The sequence below is a fragment of the Primulina huaijiensis genome, chromosome 12, assembly GCF_012295235.1.
Source record: "Primulina huaijiensis isolate GDHJ02 chromosome 12, ASM1229523v2, whole genome shotgun sequence".
NCBI classification, from domain to species: Eukaryota; Viridiplantae; Streptophyta; class Magnoliopsida; order Lamiales; family Gesneriaceae; genus Primulina; species Primulina huaijiensis.
In genome coordinates this window covers 16339003-16356034 of record NC_133317.1, presented here as the reverse complement: position 1 = coordinate 16356034, position 17032 = coordinate 16339003, and the positions used below count along the sequence as shown (strand labels likewise).

The 17032-nt window shown below is 37.2% G+C and overlaps 2 long non-coding RNA genes across 2 annotated transcripts; one reads left to right on the top strand and one right to left on the bottom strand.

The window, feature by feature from the left end:
- The first annotated feature begins 768 nt into the window (after positions 1-768).
- LOC140990275 (uncharacterized) lies at positions 769-4456 on the top strand. Its single transcript, XR_012177623.1, has 4 exons — positions 769-1244; positions 1698-2064; positions 3275-3424; positions 4227-4456. It is a non-coding gene; the product is annotated as an uncharacterized lncRNA (long non-coding RNA).
- Positions 1839-4220, bottom strand: LOC140990276 (uncharacterized). Its single transcript, XR_012177624.1, has 3 exons — positions 3432-4220; positions 3263-3371; positions 1839-1961 (listed from the first exon to the last, which is right to left on the bottom strand). It is a non-coding gene; the product is annotated as an uncharacterized lncRNA (long non-coding RNA).
- Positions 4457-17032: the final 12576 nt, after the last annotated feature.

Below are 17032 nucleotides of genomic sequence, written 5' to 3'. Positions count from 1 at the left end.
AACATCTGAAGCTATGTTATCAATAGAATTAACTTAATTCTTTGATTGGATAAACACCAACTAATTAAATATTTATGTAATTTTTGTTTGAAGTTCACGTGTCCATCTTGGAATCTTTTTAATTGAAATTCAAAGAAATAAAGGAAAACTTATCTTTAATCAATGATTAGAATAATTACTATTATCTAACTAAATGCAAGGAATGTACAATTCTCGAAACAAGACAAGATTCACTATCATTCCCTAAATAAAAAATTATGCAAGGCAAAATAACTTCCTCAATCCAAGAACTCTTGCTACTTCCACAATATGTGCTGAAAGGGATAGTTGCGTAAAAACGTACATGAAATAAATTAAACGTGAATCAGAAGTTAGTGTTGTGCTCGGGTGTTTTCAATATCAGCACACAACATGCAGCGGAAATTAATTTTTAACACACTCGTAAACTTTAATAAATAAACACCAGATTTAAATCATGCACAAATACAAACACTACAAGAAAAATGATTTTTTGCAGCACGTCATTGACAGGGTGTATTAAAAGCACGCTGCAAATATTACTTTTAACGGCGTGCACCCATATGTGCGATGTTAATATTGTTGCACTTGACAGAAATAACGGCGTGTATTAAAATCACGCTGCAGATCCGTGCATTTATGTGTGCTATTAATATATTATATAAACGACAGCATGCATTTATATGTGAACTGTTAATAACCTATGCAATTATACTGGTATTACACAAAACACAGTACATATACGAGAGAGAAAGAGAGAGAGTGAAACCTCAAATCCCCAATCTCTTAACCCTTCCCCTACTCCCGTCAGTGTTCAGCGTCCCGACTCCAACCACCGCTGTGTGTTGTCCGGCCACCGGAGATCGGAGCGCAGTAGCCAGCAACCTTGTTCCCCTAACCTTGCGCCTCCTTCCTTGCCTTAGATTGGAAGAACTAGTGCGAGTGAGAGCCATGTTTCAGTCTTTTTCTGTGCGCGAGTTTTTTCTCCATTTTCTGTGAGTGTGTCTCTCGATTTCTTTGTTATTTAGTGGTTTGTTGTTGAGAAGTCGAAGCCCTAATGTTTTCCCTGTTATCCCTGCGATTTCCAGCAATTTTTAGCTCCGTCCAGTCATGATTCCGTCGTGTTTTCCTGCGAGATACAACCTTTGCACCATCTTCAGACCACCACTGCCCGTTCAACTTCGATTCTTGGTGCATTTTAGCTTGAATTCCAGTCTATAGTTCAGGTATACAAGATGTCCAGATTTGAGTTTTTTTCCAATCCGATTTAATTGGTTTTCTTTGCGTTAGTAGCATAATATTGATGCATTGTTGGGTTATTATATGTCCAACTAGTATCCGAAAATGAGGTCCCTCCTTTTGTATTTGAGGGCCCGTCGCTCCAACAAGTCAATATTATCTATGCATTTATCTACAATACTTGTTTTTTCTTTTTATTCACAGGACGTGAATCTAATTTTGTTGATTTGTAATTTAGTCTGCACGCTCCAACTGTCATTCTATAGGAAAGATGTGTAATACCATGCGCCAATTATCCTGAATACTGAAAATGGTATGTTTTGTTCATGGAAGCTAGTGGCAGTGTGAAGATTGATGATAATTCCCTTTCTCTTGCTACTCAGTTCTAAAGTATGGAGTTCGAGTATGGCTCATTTGTAGTTAAATTTCATTAATGGCAGGTCTCGTATCTTGTGGAATTCTTGTATCGTTTGAACTTCAAATTAAAGTTCGAATGAAACTCTTTCAATTGCAACAGTTTGGAGGTGTCAGTATGTTTGATGGGCTTTTTTGTATTGTATGATATTTTGTTTCATGGTCACATCTTGTTGGACAAGAGATGAAACAATCAAGTATTGTCATAAATTTAGGAAACTACAAAGGTTGCTATGTCGATGATATGATTTGGAAAGTTAAAACTTTTTTACTGTGGTATTTTTAATTTACTGATTGATATCCATACTTTTAATATTTTTTTGTTAAATGCGTATAAATGAGGAGTAGATAGAACTTGTTCATGGGTTGGAAATACACTACATATGGCTAGGGGTGGGCACGGGTCGGGTTTTTCGGGTTTCGGGTAGTTCGGATCGGGTACCCGATCTTTTGGGTAGCATTTTCATTACCCGAACCCGATCCGATTCTGGACAATACCTGCCCTTTCAGGTACCTAATAAGGTCGGGTTCGGGTAGGGCTCGGGTTCGGGTTTTTTTTTTGACAAAATAACATTTTATCATTTTGTGTCTATCAAATAATATGTGACGAGAAAATAGGCTTATCAAAATAATATTGTCTCGTAAATGTCTACAAAAGTAAAACACAAAAAAATCGAGAATAAACTATTTAGATGCATATATAAGAAATTAAAAAGTCTAATCTTGAAATCCAACTTACATCTTCACCAAAAAAATCAGAATCAACTTCTTGTTTGACTTTCAAAATATCATATGAAATGTTTCATCACCTGCGTAAAGATGTAAATTTATTAACAAAAAATAAAACAAACATCAAAAATAGATGTATCGACACCCAATTAGTGCAGGAAACAAAATCCATAAAATAAATAATAATAAGATTCACATGCATAAACTTCCAATCTTGAATTGATCGATTACATTTTTTTTCACCTTTATCGTTGAATTATTTATGATAATCAAACATCAATAATAGATGTATCAACAACCAATTTTGTCAAACTCTGCAAAATAAAGAAAGAAAATAAAATGTTAGTACTTCGAAATGTTGAGATATATCTAAAGTAAATAAAATAAAATTAAAATACATTTGTCAATCATTTTAATATCACACAAATATTCCTCCATAGTAATTGGTTTTGAATCACATCGAAATCAGTCTTGAACATAAATGAGAGATTGAACTATCTTGGGCGATAAAGAACTCCTAAATGCATCAAGTACACGCCCTCCGGTGCTAAATGCAGATTCTGAAGCAACGGTGGAAATTGAAACTGCCAATATATCTCGAGCCATATGTTTTTTTTTTTGCAAAATGGTTTTCCAATTTATTAAACTGGACCGGTCCAATTATAAGCCCATATGTTTTTTTTAAATTTTTAAAAAACAATCGGGTACCCGATCGGGTAATTCGGGTAGCAATTCTATATTTGAACCCGATCCGACAAAAATATAATCGAGTTCGGGTTACCCGATTTTACCCGACAATTGCACTTGATCGGGTTCGGGTCGGGTGGAACCCGAAAAACCCTATCCGATTGCCCACCCCTACATATGGCTACAGTTTTATTGATATTGTTGCTGCTATATTAACTGGTTAAGTTAAATCAAGAAATTGTAGTTGTGATAGTGAGAGGTCCAAGAATGGAAGGCAAGCCAAGCTTTGTTCAATCTTGACCATAGACTGAGCTAGGCATGCAATCACAAATCTCAAGTAAAACACCTATTTTCTTTTATTTAAATTTAATTTAATTGTTCACAAATTACTGCATTTTCCATTGAAAATTAATTGCATATATAAAGAGAATATTCATGCCCCACAGCATATTACATACGTACAAGGTTTTCTTAGGTTTTTATGTTCTTATATATGCCTACATTTAGGTAACCAGAAAATCACCAATCTTTTTTGGAAATTTTTTGGGTGAATTGAATTTTATTTATTCACATTTATGTTATTAGGCAGAGGATGTATGACACAGAAGCTTCTCCATTGTTTTTATTTTGAAAAAATAACTGAACTAAATCGAATTAAATTGGTAAGTTTATCTTTATTTGTGTTGTGACAATTTACTATACATAAACTAAGGAGTTTGGAGACCACTTTATTTTTTGTTTATAGTTAGTTTGTAAATTTCTTATAACAAAACATGTGTAATAGTTGAACATAAAAAATGAAGCTGGTCACATACACATAATGGAATAGGAGGCCAAGAGTAAATGTCTTTTTGTTGTAATATTAATTAATTTTTAAGGAATGATCCATGTGAAATATGGCCTCAAGAAATGACTGGTGTAAAATTGTTTGCAAAAGCACTATTCATTGTGGTCCAAAGAACTGCAAAATAAAGTCAATGAAATGACTGGTGTAAAATGTTGGTTCAATATTAATAGTAGCTGATTCATTTTATTTTAAAAGTAGCTTATGCAGTTTCTGAATTTCAAAAATATTAAGATTAACTGATGCATTTTATTTTAATTCTTCCTTATTTTTTATGTACTTCTCTGAATTTCAGAAATATTAACAGTTGTTGATGGCTCGGATTGGTGCTTGTTTCACGGTCAAACTATTTCTTTCACTTATGGTTCATATTGGTGCTTGTTTACTTGTATTTCGAAACTATGCAAAATAATAATAATAATTCATTTCACTGAGAGATCACTTAGCATACTTGGAAGCAAAATTTCTATTGTTGGAACTCATTGTTATAAGATGATACGATCCAAATCTTAAATTGTCTGTATCCAGGTTGAAGTCATGTTTGAGGAATACAAATTTGCTGGTTTTAATTCAAATCTAGGCTGTTTTGACATCGTACGCTCAAGGTGATTGTGAAGCTAAATTTCAAAATTTTGATTTCAGTCATTGGCGCGAGGCCTGAAGGAATTTTTTATCGGTTGATGGCTAGATAGTGTTCACCTTTTGTCTCAAGTATTAGCATTATAATTTAAAAGGCATGTGAACTAATTGGGAATTGTATATGTCGGGGAGCATATGGACTCGGATATGCACTCCGTTGATTTTGTCGTTTTGCTAGTTTTGTAAAGTTCGATGATATTAGAAATGTAGCTATAAATTTGACTTTGGGGTATTTATTTTTTGTTTTTGTGATTGAAATTGTTTTTTTTTTTTGTAAAAATTTAGTTTTAATGGCATGCATTTGCATGTTGTTGATGGTATTTTCCGCGGCGTGCAGTATGCGGTATCGATGGGTTTTTCCGCGGCGTGCATTGCGCGCTGTCGATGGTCTATTTCGCGGCGTGCATTGCGCGTGTCGATGGTCTTTTCGTGGCATGCATGGCACGTTGTCAATACCCACGACTTTCAACAGTTTTTAATTATGCAACATGCAATGTGAGCTACAGAAAGCAAATTTGCGCGGTGCTAAAAGTCATTTTTGTTGTAGTGAAATATTTGTGCGATAAAACTTCAATAGACAAATATGTAAAACGTTTACACAAACCAATACTAGTCATAAATAACAAAACTAAATTACTTAACACTCTAAGGATTTAAAATGCATCAAAATAAATCAATATTAAAAACTAGATGCATAAAATCAAAATGTATTGCACAAACTGTAACGTCCAAAAAACCAACCTACGTAAACCACCTGCATGCAAAATTGTTTTAATTGCTTAATTGTTTTCAAATGCTTGCATGATATTTATTATATGATTAAATGTATGATTATATGATTGAATGATTATGTGACATGTTTTCATGAAATTAAAGATTTTACCCGAATATTCGATAATAGGCAGGGGAAAGGAGACATGTGACGACCAAGACAAGAATATGTAATTTTATTTAATTAATGGCAAGGCTTACTAATATGATTTAAAAATGATTTAATTTTTCTAAAAATGTTGGAGTTCGAATTATTTTACGAGTCGAGCCCGATTTTTACCGAGAAGCCGGTTTTGGGCAAATAAAGAATTTTAAAAGATCAAAAATATTATTTTATGGAAACTAATTTTATAAACTTTTATTATTTAATTAATTAAGTGTTATTGTGCCCAATTTAATTAATTTAACTAGACTCAATTATCCTTAAGCATGCAAACCCAAACCAAAGCCCATTTAACTTGTTAATTATTTATAAATAAGGGTATTAGGTCTCCAAACCCTCTCAATTGAAACCAATCAGACGTAAATCACCTTTGCACACACCTTCAATAATTTCGAAAATATTGGGGAAGGAATGAAGCTTGTGTTCTTCGTCGTCCGGTCATCCAACGTCGCACCATCGCCTAAGATCGAATAATCCAGTGTTATAAACGCAAAGGCACGTTCTCTAAACTTTTGTTAACATCATATAAATCATAATATGCCTGATTTAATTGTTTATGCATGAAAAATAGTGGGGTTCGATTATTTTACGGTACGTTACGTATTTTTAAAGTTTTAACGATTTCGCGCTTGTTTTGAAAACGTTTTTGAATCCAACGGACACGCTGCCAATACATGATATAAATTGTGAATGATTTATAGCCAAAACATGATAAATTTAAAGGTAACAAAAGCTGGAAACCGTGGGTTTTATCAAGAGAAAAGGGGGCCGAAGGTTTTTTGGGTTTGCATTGGTCATGGAGTCGGTTCTTTTGCATGGGGTTTTGGGCTCGACCAGGGCTGATGGTTGGGTCTTAAGGGTTGTGTCTAGGTCCTAGGAAGAGTCCTAGCATGGCTAGGACTCGTGGTTCAGGCTGGGGAAGAGTCCACGAAAGCTAGGACTCTCCCCAAGCCTTCTCGCTACCAGCTGATGCACAGGGGCTGTGGCTCGGTTTAGGGCTGGGCTAGGGGTGTATCAAGGTCATAGGATGATGGGCAGGGGTTGGACCAGGGGCTGGAGTGGTGGGCTTGCTGCTGGCTCGAGAAAACAAGGGAAACGCACGGCAGTAGAGGACGCGCAGCTTGGCCTTCGGGTAGGAGGTTGGTGCGCGGGTTCAGGAGCTTGCGATGGTCAGGGCTGGGTCTGGGTGTGGTCCAGGGTTGGTTGGGGTCAGGTTGGTTGGGTGGTGGCTCGGCTGGAAGTGTCTTAGTTCACTAGGAGTCTTGGGCAAAAGGGTTCACGCGCAGATTTCTTGTTGCTCGGTTGAAGGGCTGTTGAGCAAGCTAGGGTCTGGTTCTAGGGGCTGGGCTTGGTCAAGAGGGTGTCTAGGTTGGTCGGCTAGGGTTTGGCTCGAGATGGCTTGGGCGTGGCTCGAGTATTTTCAGAGATGGCTCGGTGTGTTCCTCAAAGGGTCAATTTAAAAAATTAAAGAACAAAAAAATAATCCATGGGTCCACGGGGGTGGCTCATGACTTGGAAGGGTAGAATAAATAATAAAAATGCTATGTTTAAAATTTGGGATCAAAATATTGAGTTTTGGATTTATCCGGGATTTTATCGTCGCACGAAACGTTAATTAAAGAATTAATTGCAAAGCCTAGTTTTATGCTTCATAAAATTATGTAAAATTGTATTTAAACTTAAATAATCATTTAGAATAATCTCATGTCATTAAAAGTGAGAAAAAGATAAATTCGAGAATTTTTATGTCCAGCAACAAAGCGGTCTTTTTACACTTAGGAAAATACGAAAACGCTTGGCAGCATCCCGAAGGATCATAACGTATGTTAAATTATATTATATGATTTAAAATGATGATTTTGATGATAATATGTATTTTTATGATTTATGATAAAGTTGTGCAAATTATACATTTTAAAAAGCTATTTTTGAAAGCTATGTTATTTTATGATTTTTAAAAGAAAAGGAAAAATATTTTGAGGGATCTGAATTGACTGGGACAAATGATATGTTATATGATATATGATTTTGTGGAGATGACGTGAGGGCCAAGGCCCTAGAGGGAACCCATATTCGGGCCAAGGCCCTAAAAGGACCCCGTTTATGGGCCAAGGCCCTAAAGAGACCCCGTCTATGAAAAAGCTTCCAAGGGATCACGACGATCATATTTCCATGGTGGAGCCTAGTGCCCACCCCTATGGACCATGTGGGGCTAAGACTGCAGTCGACCAAATGATAAAAGCTAGTCACTTTCAAGGATCAAACTTCACCCAAAATGATATATGATTGAAAGCTTATGATTAAAATGATTTTATGATATAGGATTCATGATGATGATTAAAGCTATTTTTAAAATGATTTAATTATGTTTAAAGCTTATTTTAAATGATTTTTTAAAGATTTATTTATGCTTAAAACTATTTTAAAATGATTTTAAGATTTATGATTTAATTTTTCTTAAATGATTTTAAATGGTTTATTTATTTTCAAAAGCTATTTTGAATAAAAATATGATTTTATTGCATGTGCTTGTATATGTATTATTTGTTATCCATGTTTAGAACGTGCTGAGTCTTTAGACTCACTAGGTTTCTATGATGCAGGATTGGATAATTTATGGGAGGTGCTGACGATTGAGTGGATCGAATGCAGTAGTACACACCCGAGGGCCATTTATGTTCCGCACTAGCTAGATAGATTTATGATTTAAAGCTTTACGTTAAGGATTTTATTTAGAGATACTTTTATGCTTTATTTTTTGTTAGTTGATCTTTTCAAAGGTCAATTTAGGAAGTTTTGGTTAGTCGATGCTTTAGAATTTTATTTTATGTACTTGATATTTAAATTGTTAAATTATTATGATCCATGATTATGTTAAATGATTTTATTTAGAAATTTAAAATTTATGATTTAAGATTAAAAAAAATCGAGGTCGTTTCAGTTGGTATCAGAGCCAAAGATCCCCAAAGGGTTGTGTACTGTCACTTCGAGAAGTTCAAGAAGTCACGCCTCAAATATGTGAGTTTTACTGCTTTATATTTTATATGATAAAATTCTTTTAAATGCTTATATGATATATGATATAAATGATAGTTGCATGATGCATGAAAAATTTTAAATGCATGTTGGTTATGTGGTTGGACGACGTGTACAGAGATGCCTCCTAGAAGGATTTTGCGTAGGACTGATGAGGTTAGACAGAAGAGGAATAACGAGGTGAGACAGGAGGAGAACATTCCACAGCCTCCACTTGTTCAGGATGCTAGTACCAGTGTACTAGCCGGTATGGCCCGTTTCTTTGAGCAACATGTCGGGGATGGAGCAAGGGTTAGACCAGAGGCAGTTTATGAAAGATTTAGGAGGATGCACCCCGATGAGTTCCATGGTACTACTGATCCATTCGTTGTTGAGGGATGGATTCGATCTTTAGACGTGATTTTTTGCTACATGGACATGGCGGACGCTGATCAAGTTCGATGTACCATTTATCTGTTCAAAGGCGACGCTTCTTTATGGTGGGAGGGAGCGGAGCGAGGAGTGAACATGGCGACATTGACTTGGGAGGAGTTCAAAAGGGTATTCTATGATAAGTACTTCACATCCGATGTTTGTTCTAAGCTTAAGAGGGAGTTTATGAGTCTCCGTCAGGGAGATTGGTCTGTTGCCGAATTTGTTTAGAAGTTTGATAGGGGCTGTCACTTTGTACCCTTAATTGCCAATGATGCGGCGGATAAATTACGACACTTTCTAGATGGTTTGAGGCCGACTATCCGACGTGATGTGATGCTTGGCGATCCTACTTATTATACTACTGTCGTTGCCAGAGCTTTCAGAGCCGAGCAGTCACTCAAAGATATTGATTGAGAGATGCAACGAAAGAAGAACCGTGCTCAGCAAGCCAATCAGAACAATAAGAAGCCTCACACGGGACCACCAAAGCAACCAGAACCACCAAAACCTCAAGGGCAACCACCAAGAGGAAATGTTCCAAAGACTGATGACAAACCACTGTGCAAAGACTGCAATTTTCCACATTCCAGCAAGTGCTTGTGGGGCACTTACAAGTGCTTCAAATGCGGAGATTTGGGACACAAGGCTAATGATTGCCCAACGTTCAAACAACCCACTACTGGAAGAGTCTATGTGATGCAAGCTGCAGAGGATGAGACAGGGCCGGCACTACAATGATTTCGAGGTAACCTAGCTGTTTAACAGTTTTTTCTGATGCTTTTCTTGCATGAAATGTTAAATTGGGTTAGGGGAATTGTTTGGGATGTCGAAGAACTTAGAAGAATAGGGTGGATGCACTACTTTAGCTCGATTTAGGAGTCGACTTTGGGAAATTTTTGGGTTAGAATTTTAATTTTCAAGATTTTGAGGACCGAATTGAGGTGGATAAGGGAATCTAAGCTTTGCAATCATCAAGTTAAGGAAAATTTCGAGAACGAAATTCGATTTAAGGGGGGGAGAATTGTAACGTCCGAAAAACCAACCTACGTAAACCACCTGCATGCAAAATTGTTTTAATTGCTTAATTGTTTTATTTAATTGTTTTCAAATTCTTGCATGATATTTATTTTATGATTAAATATATGATTACATGATTAAATGATTATGTGACATGTTTTCATGAAATTAAGGATTTTACCCGAATATTCGATAATAGGCAGGGGAAAGGAGACATGTGACGACCAAGACAAGAATATGTAATTTTATTTAATTAATGGCAAGTCCAAAACCAAAGCCCATTTAACTTGTTAATTATTTATAAATAAGGGTATTAGGTCTCCAAACCCTCACAATTGACACCAATCAGCCGTAAATCACCTCTGCACACACCTTCAATCATTTTGAAAATATTGGGGAAGGAAAGAATCTTGTTTTCTTCGTCGTCCGGTCGTCCAACGTCGCACCATCGCCGAAAATCGAATAATACAGCGTTATAAATGCAAAGGCACGTTCTCTAAACTTTTTTTTAACATCATATAAATCACAATATGCTTGATTTAATTGTTGATGCGTGAAAAATAGTGGGGTTCGATTATTTTGCGGTAAGTTACGTATTTTTAAAGTTTTAACGATTTCGCGCTTGTTTTGAAAATGTTTTTGAATCCAACGGACACGCTGCCAATATATGATAAATTGTGAATGATTTATAACCAAAAAATGATAAATTTAAAGGTAACAAAAGCTGGAAACCGTGGGTTTTATCAAGAGAAAAAGGGGCCGAAGGTTTGTTGGGTTTGCATTGGTCATGGGGTCGGTTCTTATGCACGGGGTCTTGGGTCTCAACCAGGGCTGGGGGTTGGGTCCTAAGGGTCGTGGCTAGGTCTTAGGAAGAGTCCTAGCATGGCTAGGACTCGTGGTTCAGGCTGGGGAAGAGTCCACGAAAGCTAGGACTCTTCCCAAGCCTTCTCGCTACCAGCTGATGCACAGGGGGTTGTGGCTCGTTTTGGGGCTAGGCTAGGGGTCTATCAGGGTCCTAGGATGATGGAGAGGGGTTGGGCTAGGGGCTGGAGTGGTGGGCTTGCTGCTGGCTCGAGCAAACAATGGAAACGCAGGGCAGTAGGGGACGCGCAGCTTGGTCTTCGGGCAGGAGGCTGGCACGCGGGTTCAGGGGCTTGGGATTGTCTGGGCTGGGTTTGGACGTGGCCCATGGTTGGTTAGGGTTAGGTGGGTTGGGTGGTGGCTCGGCTGGAAGTGTCTTAGTTCACTAGGAGTCTTGGGCAAAAGGGTTCACGCGCAGATTTCTCGTGGCTTAGTTGAAGGGCTTTTGAGCGAGCTAGGGTCTGGTTCTAGGGGTTGGGCTTGGTCAGGAGGGTGCCTAGGTGTGTTGGCTAGGGTTTGGCTTGAGATGGCTTGGGCGTGGCTCGGGCGTGGCTCGAGTATTTTGGGAGATGGCTCGATGTGTTCCTCAAAGGGTCAATTTCAAAAATTAAAGAACAAAAAATGAATCCATGGGTCCACGGGGGTGGCTCCATGACTTGGAAGGGTAGACTAAATAATAAAAATGCTATGTTTAAAATTTGGGATCAAAATATTGAGTTTTGAATTTATCCGATATTTTATCGCCGCACGAAACGTTAATTAAAGAATTAATTGAAAAACCTAGTTTTAGTCTTCATAAAATTATGTAAAATTATATTTAAGCTTAAATAATCATTTAGAATAATCCCATGTCATTAAAAGTGAGAAAAGATAAATTCGAGAATTTTTACTTCAAGAGGCAAAACGGTCTTTTTACACTTAAGAAATACGAAAACGCTTGGCAGCGTCCCGAAGGATCATAACATATGTTAAATTATATTATATGATTTAAAATGATGATTTTGATGATAATATGTATTTTTATGATTTATGGTAAAGCTGTGCAATTTATACTGTTTAAAATGCTATTTTTTAAAGCTATGTTATTTTATGATTTTTAAAAGAAATAGAAAAATATTTTGAGGGATCTGAATTAACTGGGACAAATGATATATTATATGATATATGATTTTGTGGAGATGACGTGAGGGCCAAGGCCCAGAGGGACCCCGTTTACGGGCCAAGGCCCCAGAGGGACCCCATTTACGAGCCAAGGCCCTAGAGGGATCCCGTCTATGAGAAAAAGCCCCCGATAGATCATGACGATCGTATTTCCATGGTGGAGCCTAGTGTCCACCCCCATGGACCGTGTGGAGCTAATACTGCAGTCGACCAAATGATAAAAGCTTGTCACTTTCAAGGATCAAACTTCAATCAAAATGATATATGATTGAAGGCTTATGATTAAAATGATTTTATGATATAGGATTCATGATGATGATTAAAACTATTTTAAAATGATTTAATTATGTTTAAAGCTTATTTTAAATGATTTTTTAAGGATTTATTTATGTTTAAAACTATTTTAAAACGATTTTACGATTTATGATTTAATTATGTTTAAATGATTTTTAAAATGATTTTAAATGGTTTATTTATTTTCAAAAGCTATTTTAAATAAAAATATGATTTTAATGCATGTGATTGTATATGTATTATTTGTTATCCATGTTTAGAACGTGCTGAGTCTTTAGACTCACTAGGTTTGTATGATGCAGGATTTGATGATTTATGGGAGGTGCTGACGATTGAGTGGATCGAGTGTAGCAGTACACACCCGAGGGCCATTATAGTTCCGCACTAGCTAGATGGATTTATGATTTAAAGATTTACGTTATGGATTTTATTTAGAGATATTTTTATTCTTTATTTTTATTGCTAAATGATCTTTTCTAAGGTCAATTTAGGAAGTTTTGGTTAGTCGATGCTTTAGAATTTTATTTTATGAACTTGAGATTTAAATTGTTAAATTATTATGATCCATGATTATGTTAAATTATTTTATTTAGAAATTTAGAATTTATGATTTAAGATTAGAAAAAAAATCGAGGTCGTTTCACAAACTTTTCATGCGAATATTCAATACTGAATTTGTGCAGGTTCAGCAAAGCTTCAACGGCTGTAGCAAAAATCTCTCCAAAAGCCCCGTAATTCTTCTCTTAATATCCCTCTATATAGATCTCTTCTTGACCTAAATTTCCATAGATACTCCACACCTATAAACATGGAAAACAAGAGTTTAATAAGAATGAAACTTTATTCAAAGCTAGTATATTATCTTATAGATAAGTTCCCAAATTGTATTGAATAATTCCCAAGAATAAGATTATCTATATCTAGGAAAACAAATCTTATTGAATGATCAAGTCAATTCAAATTAGTCTAAAAATGTAAAATAAAATATTAATTGATTAGGAATAAAATATTCCTTTCAATCTCCCTCTTTTTGCATTTTTGGACAAAACTTCCAAAAATGATGACAGACGCTCCTGTAGTCAGTTTAGCTCCCCCTGATTTTTAAAGTGCATCTCCCCCTGAATGGAACATGTTAGTTTATCGGTGCTGTGAACAGTGTTGTCAACACTATCTCGCAACACTAGACACCAAGGCAAGTCAAATGAAGACAAAAGAAATAGGAGTTCATTATTTCATCATTTGAATCAGCAAAAACATAAGAGCACATGAACTAAACAACAACAAGAGCAGAGGAAACACTAAAAAACCAAAAACAAAAAACACAAGTAAGAAAACACAGGTGTAATGCCCGAGATTTTATTTTGTTAATCCGAATTCATTAATTGATGAATTGACGTGATTATGAAAGGAATAAACCGAGAAAAAAAGTGGGAAATTAATAGTGCATGATTCGTATGTGCGAGGACAGAACACCTCGTGCATATGCGCGACACGAGGCGCGCATATGCGCGAGGCAGGCAGAGAACCTCGTGCATACGTGCGAGAAGAGGGCGCGCATATGCGCGAGCAGTTGCAAGTGACACACGCCGAGACAGAGAGTCTCGCGCATATGCGCCGGTATTGGACGCGCATATGCACTAGGCATGCTGAACAGAAAATCGACACTTGTCTTTGCCATGCTTGTTGGACGTATATAATTTGTAATTCTCCTTCATTCCCATCAGCCGAGACCGAGAATCCAGGTAGAAATTCCCTCAAAGCTTCAACTTTTCTTAGAATTTGATTTTGCAATATCCGTCTATCAGAATTTGAATCCGAACACAGTTCTGAGATCTTCTTGTCAACAGCTACAGAAGGACGTAAGTTTTATTGATTTTTGATATGATTTGAAATTATGATAAGGGAGGAATTGTGATTTGATTATTATTATGTTTTCTGGAAATACTGGTAATCGTAGAATCGAGATCAGATTGAAGAACAGACAGTAAATGGAATTGTTATGATTTTTCATATTTGATTTGATTGAGACTATACAGATTTGTATCAGATTGTATTTATAGAGTGATTATGAGTTGTTGAGATTGGCCGTCTGTTGTTTATATCGCCGGTGTATCAAGATTGTGATGTTATGCAGTTAAAACGGACTTAAATTGAGTTCTGATTATATCTGGTATTTCTTGGGGTATATGTTGATATTGTATTCCTCGAATATGTCATTCCAGATTGATATTGAAGATTCAAAGACAGAACAGCACCAGCATCTCTAGTTGAGGTACCAGAACCTTCGTGTCCTATTTTTTAAGCAGAATGCACGCCGACTTCGAGAAGTAGGCGATAGTCAACATTTTCATAATGGGAAATGACGTCCTTTGCCTGTTTAACTTGCTAAAGCCCAAATTCAATTTGTGTGTGGATCTCGGAAGTAGTTAGTAAGATAAACCCTTCAGGAATGGAGGATGATGAGGGGCCAGTGTTGCCAGCATCTGGGGCAACACCAGTAGCAGACCAAGGAAGATCCAATATCCGATTCCCTTTGAAGTAGGCAGGGGGCAATTTTCAGTGATTCCCTTTTGTCCACCAAGTGTTCATCTTCTTCCTTGACGAACCCGTGCGATTCTAGAATTCCATAGATCAGGGATGGAAAAGTAAGCTTAGTGGACTTCAAGCCTCCTTCTGCAAATTCCAAAATGGTGTGGAACACCAACAAGCCAAATTTGAATGGTCGGCCAGTACCAATTGCAAACAAAACAAGGGCCTGCGGCCTTGTTACCACCGTGGTGTTTGACGAGGAAGTCCAGTTTTTGAATGTTTTCTTGTGCAGGACTGAATAAAAAGAAGTTAAGGTAGCAGCAGCAAGGCGATGAGGGCGGAATTGGAACTTAGTGACAACACCCCAGTCAGTATGGTGGTGATTTCATCAACGTTAGCTGGAGGAGTGTCCTTAGTAGAACTCGGTGTGCCATAGTGTTCGTTGATAACTTCAGGGAGAACTGGAAAATGGCATCGCGAACAAACACTCGTCCGAAACGGACGGAATTCACATCTCCTACAGCAGCAGTCAGATTACCATAGAATTCCCGCACATGCCTCTACAGAGGTCACAGTTGCAAGCAAGAGTTTGATTTGCAGCCTTTTCTTCTCTTAGGCGATTAAGAAACTCAGCTAAAGATTCCTCATCCTCCGAAGAGAAAATGGGCTCACCCAGAGCATCCTGTGGCTCAGTCACAGCCGTTGGCGTTGTTGCGGAGTAGGAACTAGTAGTATGCTTAGCAGCAACAGGGGGCGTGGTCTTGCTACCAATTCAAAATCTTCATCGTCTAAGTCATCCCCAGAAGAGAATTCAGGGCCCATAATAAAAGCGGCAGTGCGGGGCTTCTTTGCAGTAGAAAAATCAGGGTTGTACCTAGCTTGCCGCTTTGAACGCCTCAGTAGAGTTTGAGGTTGTGGGAGAAATGCCCTCCAATAAGCTTCTCGGTCCGGTGGGTTGTCGATGTTAAATGGATTTCCCGTCTCGCCAGGAGCTAATTCTCCCAGTGGAATCGTCTCTGGAGCAGCAACCACAAACTGTAATAGATTCTCGGTTGGGTTCACTTTTGGTGGTGTTGCTGGGGGTGTTGCATCAGGGGGCGGAATACCACGGCTCCCAGCCATTTCACTTCGAATATTCAACGGATCAAACTTGTTGTCAGCCATCTGTAAAGAATGCGAAAGGGTTACAAGAGAGTTTAGGACTTATACAATGAAAGATATGACGAGGGAAAGGGACGATTTTGAGAAATCAGAGAAAATAAGCAAGAGAAATTAACTCCGGATTATTCGATAACAATGAATATAAGCTCTAACTCCAACAGTAAAAAAATGTTCAGAGAATCTGAATAGTAACGGGAAACAAACGTAATCTTCGCAATATCATAACAAACAATCTCAGTCCCAATGGTAACATTTCTGAAATTCACCCGCAATGGTTAACCACAATTTTACTCCTAAATCCAACGGTAACTTGATTCAACCTTGTGTTCCAACATTTTCAAAATGTCATCCAAGTAAAACTTATGTCGATTATAACCCCATGGACACAATTAGTCAAACAAATTCTAAATTTTGGTAATCAAAGTTTTCATCAACTGTTAAAGGTCAAGTACTGATATATCACTGCACATAATATATTCACGAAAAAAATATGCATATCCTAAGCATGCATATGATAGGATGAAATATCAAAATGTCAGGCAAGGTATAGATTGTGTTGTGTTGAACCTTCGTGTTGGCAACACTACAGTGCAACACCAATGGTTATGAGTCAATCCTTCCATAAAAAGTTTTGATTTAGACATGGTAGCTCCCACACTAGAAGAACGGTCTTCTAAGAACTCCTCTAAGTAGCTTTTTCCATCTCTATTTTGACTTAGATGTGGTAGCTCCCACACTAGGAGAACGGTCTTCATTGGACTCATCTAGGTAGGTTTTTCTATTTTCTTCTAATCTAATAATTTTAATTTTTCCGTCTTTTCTGTTTTTCTCCAAAAACCTCAAGTTCCTCAGTTCACCTCTTTCGTATTGGACATGTTCAGGAGTTTCTTGATAAGTCCACAATTCTTTAATTGCTAAGATTAAAATAGAGAATAAGGCACTTACTCACCTTGATTGAAAGATTGTACTCTGTCAGGGTGCACACTGAGGTAATTACCAGCATTAATACACATAGCACTATAAAATAGGATGATTATGATTATGCAGTATTCCTA